The sequence below is a fragment of the Rattus norvegicus genome, chromosome 17 (assembly GCF_021556685.1).
Source record: "Rattus norvegicus strain SHRSP/BbbUtx chromosome 17, alternate assembly SHRSP_T2T, whole genome shotgun sequence".
Lineage (NCBI taxonomy): Eukaryota > Metazoa > Chordata > Mammalia > Rodentia > Muridae > Rattus > Rattus norvegicus.
In genome coordinates this window covers 26,626,618-26,632,747 of record NC_141550.1, presented here as the reverse complement: position 1 = coordinate 26,632,747, position 6,130 = coordinate 26,626,618, and positions in this window count along the sequence as shown.

Genomic DNA, 6,130 nt, shown 5'->3' with positions numbered 1-6,130 from the left:
TCTGGGATCTGGATGTCTGAAGACCCATGACAGGACCCAGGTACCACTCATCAGGGAGCAAGCACCACAGAATCCACTGCTAATTGCCATATATGTTAAATGCCCCATTTGACTGTAACAAATGGGCCATTTTTGGAAAACTGGAAATGAGAGGTGTCAAAGGGACTATTTTCATGCCAGTGGCTTTCTGGTTGAGTTTTAAAAGACTCTTGGTTCTGTGGCTTCTGAGATCGCTCACTTTCCCTCCATCAGATTTACAAGTCAATAACCCGGCTTAGGGTGTATATTTCAAGGCGAAGGGGAACTAACTGCGCCGTGGCTTGCACTGCCTTTTGCATGTGAGGATGAAATGTAGAAGTCCTAGAATGCATGGCATCTCCAGGTCCTACATTCCTGATCCCATTTGACACCCCTCTCCCACCACATCTCTATTTACCTAGAAGTGTTCATCACCGAGCTCCACACACAACCAAATCCTTTCTTATAGCTTAGCACGCTCCTGGAGTGGTTGCCCTGATTTTGTAGCCAAAAAGTCACTCACTCACCACTGGCAAAATGAGAATTATTGATCCCTCACCTGAAAGAAACCCTGTTCACTGCTCTGTGCTCCCTCAGGACCTTTCCTCCTCCTGGGGAGCCTCCCTATCCCCCCCCCCATCTCCTACCCTTACTCACTTCTGTGTTACTAGCAATCTGTCTGTATCCTTTGCTTACCGTGAGTGCCAGAGGTTGACACTGAGAAGTTTCCTCTACGTGTATGTATTTATTAGTTTTTAATATGGGGTGTGTGTGTGTGTGTGTGTGTGTGTGTGTGTGTGTGTCCGCGTGTGCGTGTTGTGTGTGACCATGAGTGCTGAGGTAAGCATATGGAGGCCAGAGGACAATTTTCCAGAGTCAGCTCTTTCCTTCTACCCTGGTGAGGCAAGAGTCTCTTGTTTCTGCTGCTAGCTGACCTATGAACTTCGGGGGGGAGGGGGTGTTTCTCTCCTGTCACTGCCTCCCACCTTAGGTTAAGAGTGTTTTTGTCTTTGTTGTTGTTGTTTTAAACAAAGTAAAAAAGAAAAAAAAAAAACACAAGACAATATCTTAATGTGTGTTCTGAGTTGAACTCAGGCTGGCGGCTGGCAGGCAAATGCTTTTTCCTGCCAAGGTACCTCACTGGCTCTCCACCTTATTTTTTGAGACAAGATCTCACACTGACTTGCCGTTTTGGTTGGTTGGGCTCACTAGCAAGGCCCTAGGATCTGCCTGTCTCCTCCTGGGTCACCGGCATGTGCCACCATGCCTGGCTTTTATGTGGCTGTTGAAACTCCTAACCTAGGTTCCTGTGTTGTACAGCAAGCTCTTTATCCATGGAGCCACCTCCCCAGCCCTCTCCTTACTGTTTGCATCTGTATCACTGACACCACAATCGTCCTTTGCACATGCTGGAATAATGACCATAGTTTTGGCAATTTTACATAAGAAGAAAAAAATTAATGAGGGGAATTTCTGAGCTTGTTACAAGCCAACAGGCTAGCCATCTCCCTGTAGGATTGTCCTCCTCTTTAGTAATTGGTTAGGCTGAAAATTACACTCCCAGAAAAATGAGGCACTCCCATTTTGGGGAGACACTCCCAGAAAAGCTAGTAAATTTTCTCAAAGTCTTTGTTTATCTATATGATGGCACGGTGCCACAAAATAAATAATTATACACGTGAAATATATAATTTGCTTTGTAATGAAAGATGGGATGCTAACTGGATCTACCTCTCCTCAGGCACTGTCTCCTAGGAATGAGCATTTGGGACCAGCTGTGTGGGGTAGCTTCAGAACAGATCTTAGGACAAAGGAAAACAGCTCTCTCATCAAACCTACCCAAAGTTGCCATACAGAAGTGCCATTGAAGGCCCTCTCGTAACTTTTAGGCAAAGGAAGTATTAGTCACATCGTGTCGCATCACGCTCTTTTATCTATGCTCTTGGGGAAGCTCATCTCATTTGGGAGTTTTAAACATTTGAGGACATGTGGGGTTGTCAGGTACCTTACTCATCCGCTTAATAGTGGACATCCACGGAAATCCCTTTCTGATCCAGTGGAAGGTTTAAATCAGTCAAGAAAAAGCTGCAGGGATGTTTGAAGAAGGTAGACATTAGTAAGAAGCCCATGCTTACTAAAGCTCAAACTCCCCCACCCCGCCTCCCAAGTGCTAGGATTACAGGTGTGCACTCTCCACACTGCTTGCCTATTCCACAAATTGTGCTGTGTATCCTCGTGTTGAGCGATTGGAGTCTTATATAGAACGCCCCGGATAATCATCCTCCCGTTCTGTGGAGCCCCCTTTATTTCCATGGGAATGCCCTTGGCGGTATACAAGTTCCTTGGCGGTATACAACTTTTACATCCTGACGTCCATTTATTTTTGCCTCTGTGCTCATGCTTTGACGTCACATCTGAGACTCCCCTGACACATCCAAGGTCACAACTGACTCTTGTGTTTTCCTCTGGGTTTTAGTATTTTACTTTACGGGGTTTTAATATTTTAGTGCTTTTTTTTTAGGTCACCAATCCATCAGTGTTACATTTTACACATGGTAAAAGAGGTCCATTTGTGTGGAACCCTGCTTTCTGGGCAATGTTGAAAAGATTGTCCTTTACCTTGTTGAAAGTGCTTGACCAGAGAAGCACAGTGTTATTTCTAGACTTGTTAGTCTACTGGTCTATGTGTCTATATGAATGCCAGTCCCACACAGTTTTGGATTTTTTAAAGATATTTTTCAAGTTTATTAATGTGTACATGCATGTATCCGTGTAGGGTTGTGTGCTGATGAGGAAAGTACCCATGGAGGCCAGAAGATTGTGTCAGATCACAATGGAGTTAGTGGAGCTGGAGTCAGTGGCAGGGGTGAGCACTCCATGTGGGTGCTGGGAATAGAACCGGGGCCCTCTGGAAGAGCAGCCAGTGCTCGTAACCTCTGAGGTGTCTCTCCAGCACAGTTTCAACTAGCAAGTTTAGTTCTGCAGCACATTTTGACGAAGGAATGTGTGAGTCCTTCAGTTTTTTTCTTTCTCACTGTACTGATATCACTTTGGGAATCTTTGCAATTCCAAGTGAATCTGAGAGTTCTTTAAGCTTTTACAGAACAAAGAAAGAAATACCCAAACAACCACAGCTGGCTCCTTCGGCCCCGGGATCACCATTTCATCATCATGTGTGAGGACACTGCTCTACCAGCAGCTCCTGCCCAGGGCATTCCTTTTGGAATCCCGAGCATGGGGCTAAAGCTTTCTCAAGCTATATTAGGAGTACAAGTAGGTAAGCTGGGACTTGAGGGTCAATTCGTCCTTTAAAAATTTTTAAACAACATTTACTCTATGTGTGTACACATCCGCACGTGTGTGTGTGTGTGTGTGTGTGTGTGTGTGTGTGTGTGTGTGTGTGTGTGTGTGATGTGTTTGGAGGTCAGGTGACAGCTTTCTTTTTTTTTTTTTTTCCCGTTTCTTTTTTTTCCCCGGAGCTGGGGACCGAACCCAGGGCCTTGCGCTTGCTAGGCAAGCGCTCTACCCCTGAGCTAAATCCCCAGCCCCATGGGTGACAACTTTCAAGAGTAGGCTCTTGTCTTCCACTGTGGGGGTTCTAGGAATTGAACTCCGGTCATCAGGGTTGGCAGCAAAGTGCCTTTACCCAGTGAGCCATCTTGCTGGCCCCTCAGGGCCATTTCAGCGATTTGAAATGTGCGTGCTTATATTATTTATAAAATGCGCGTGCTTATATTATTTATCTGCCCTCTTTGTTAACTAATCCAATTCCCCACTTTAAGAGGAAAATAATCCTAATGGACCTTTGGAGGTGTTGGCTACTTCATCCTGAGTTCACCAAGTGCCTAGGATGGTCTGAATCAGGCAGCGCAACGGATGTATAATCTCAAAGAGTTTAGGGATGTATGGGGTGGGGGGTTGTATGGTGGATATCTGCATGGAGGGTGCCGTATGACTAAATATAATTTCTTCATTTACACAATATAAGAGGTCCAGGGGAGGAGTGAGGTAGCACTGCCCTGTGAGAACAGCAACGATCAAGGGGTGCCCAGAGAAACAGTATATAATCCACAGCCACATTTCCTGAGGTAGGTGATAGGAAGAGACAGTCTAGTGCTTCAAAGGGTTCGATGAAGAGGGATGAAGCAAAATCCGAGACTCAGTGGGAATGAGCGGAACACCTCCGTGAGCATTCCAGAATCTCAGTTCAGCCAACCCAGTCCTGCTGGAGACAAGAGGCCCCAGCTGCAGAGCCAGGGTGGAGCCCGGTGTGGAGAACCATGAATCAAAAGGAGTTGTCTGGAATTGTGGGTGCTATGGATTTATAGACTCATCTCACAGGGTCTGAGCCACAGCCTTTCCAGTTTCCAGAGGACCTATTGTTCCCGGGGGAAGGTGGAATGTGGCCCTCAGCACACACCAGCAGGTGCAGGAGCTGGGAACAAGCGTCAGGCACACCCGAGTCTCCAGCTTTTGTTCTGTAGCCACCACCCTAGCTGAGGCCCTCGTCACTGCACCCTAGAATGATTGAAATAGCCTCTTGTCTGACCTCCCTGCCCTCGGGCTCACCTCTGCCCTAAACCACAGGGCAATCCTTGGTAGCCTAATGTACCCACAATGATGTCAACACCGTGTTGTCCATTACTCAAAAGTGCTGCCTAGCTTGGACCCAGGACTTCTCTCTCTAGAGCAATTTCAGGGGTTTCCACGGTTCCCCCAACCCTTACATGCTTATAGTGCTGGGCTTGAACCTGAGGCCTTGTGTTCAAGTTTGCCAGGAAAATGCTCACCATTGAGCTCTGAGTTTGCCCATTCTAAACACCCCACCAACTCCCCACTGCACTCTCAAACGAAACAATTCTGCTTGTTTTGTTTATTTGCTTTTCAATGATTTCCTGACCATCTAAAGTTTCTTGGACATAAGGCACTATTATTAGGCTGAATGGTATTGCCACCCCCAAATTCCTGATCCAGTTCTAACTGTGGTATTTCAGAATGCCACCAGATTTGGAGTAGGGTCTTTGTAAAGGTAATTAGGTTAAAGTAACACCATCATCATGGACCCTTTCTGATATGATTGGCTTTTATCAAAAGAATAGGTCACAGACACACACAGAGTGTGACCATGTAGGACCTAGGAAGGAGACATTCTACTTGAGACAAGATGAGAGGCCTCAGGAGAAATCAGCTGTTTTGGCATGCAGGAGAAGATATGCACCTGGGTTCTAGGTGCATATCTTTGTTACGGCAACCCCGGGCGTTTTACACAGACCCTCTGCCAAACTTACCGAGAAGTTTATGTGTACACATTAGTTTCTTGTAAAATTAAGATATAGTGTGCAATAAAACTTTTGATTTTAAATTTCATTTTTGTTTTTGGTTCTGGTGCATTGAACTCTGTGTGAGATATACCTCACACGTGCTCAATATACACCCTCTGCTGATAAGCCATGCCCCCAGCTTCAACAACTGAAGTTTTAGATTAAGCAGTATTCACACACATCTTTCATGTTAGAATATATGCTATCTACTGCATTCCTCTTTTTTTAAAGTTTTATTTTATTTATATGAGTATACATTAGACACATGAGAAGAGAGCACTGGATCCCATTACAGATGGTTGTGAGCCATTATGTGGTTGCTGGGAATTGAACTCAGGACCTCTGGAAGAGCAGTCAGTGCTCTTAATCACTGGGTCATCTCTCCAGCCCTACTGCATTCCTTTTAATTTAGTTCTTTTTTTTTTTCCGGAGCTGGGGACCGAACCCAGGGCCTTGCGCTTCCTAGGCAAGCGCTCTACCACTGAGCTAAATCCTCAACCCCCTACTGCATTCCTTTTAATATGTGATTAATATTACCTGTTCTTCCATCTACTGTTCAATATGTTTGTGTGTTTGTGTGGTGTGTGTGTGTGTGTGTGTGTGTGTGTGTGTTTAAATGTGTTTGTATACGTAAGGATGCATAGGTAGGTCAGGGGTTGATGTCAATTATCTTCTTCTATTTCTTTCCATCTTAGATGCTGAAACAGGATTTCAGATTTGATCTTGTTTCTACTTTCTACATGCTGGGATCACAGGCAGGCTGCCACAACGCCTCTACATTTTTATGGGTG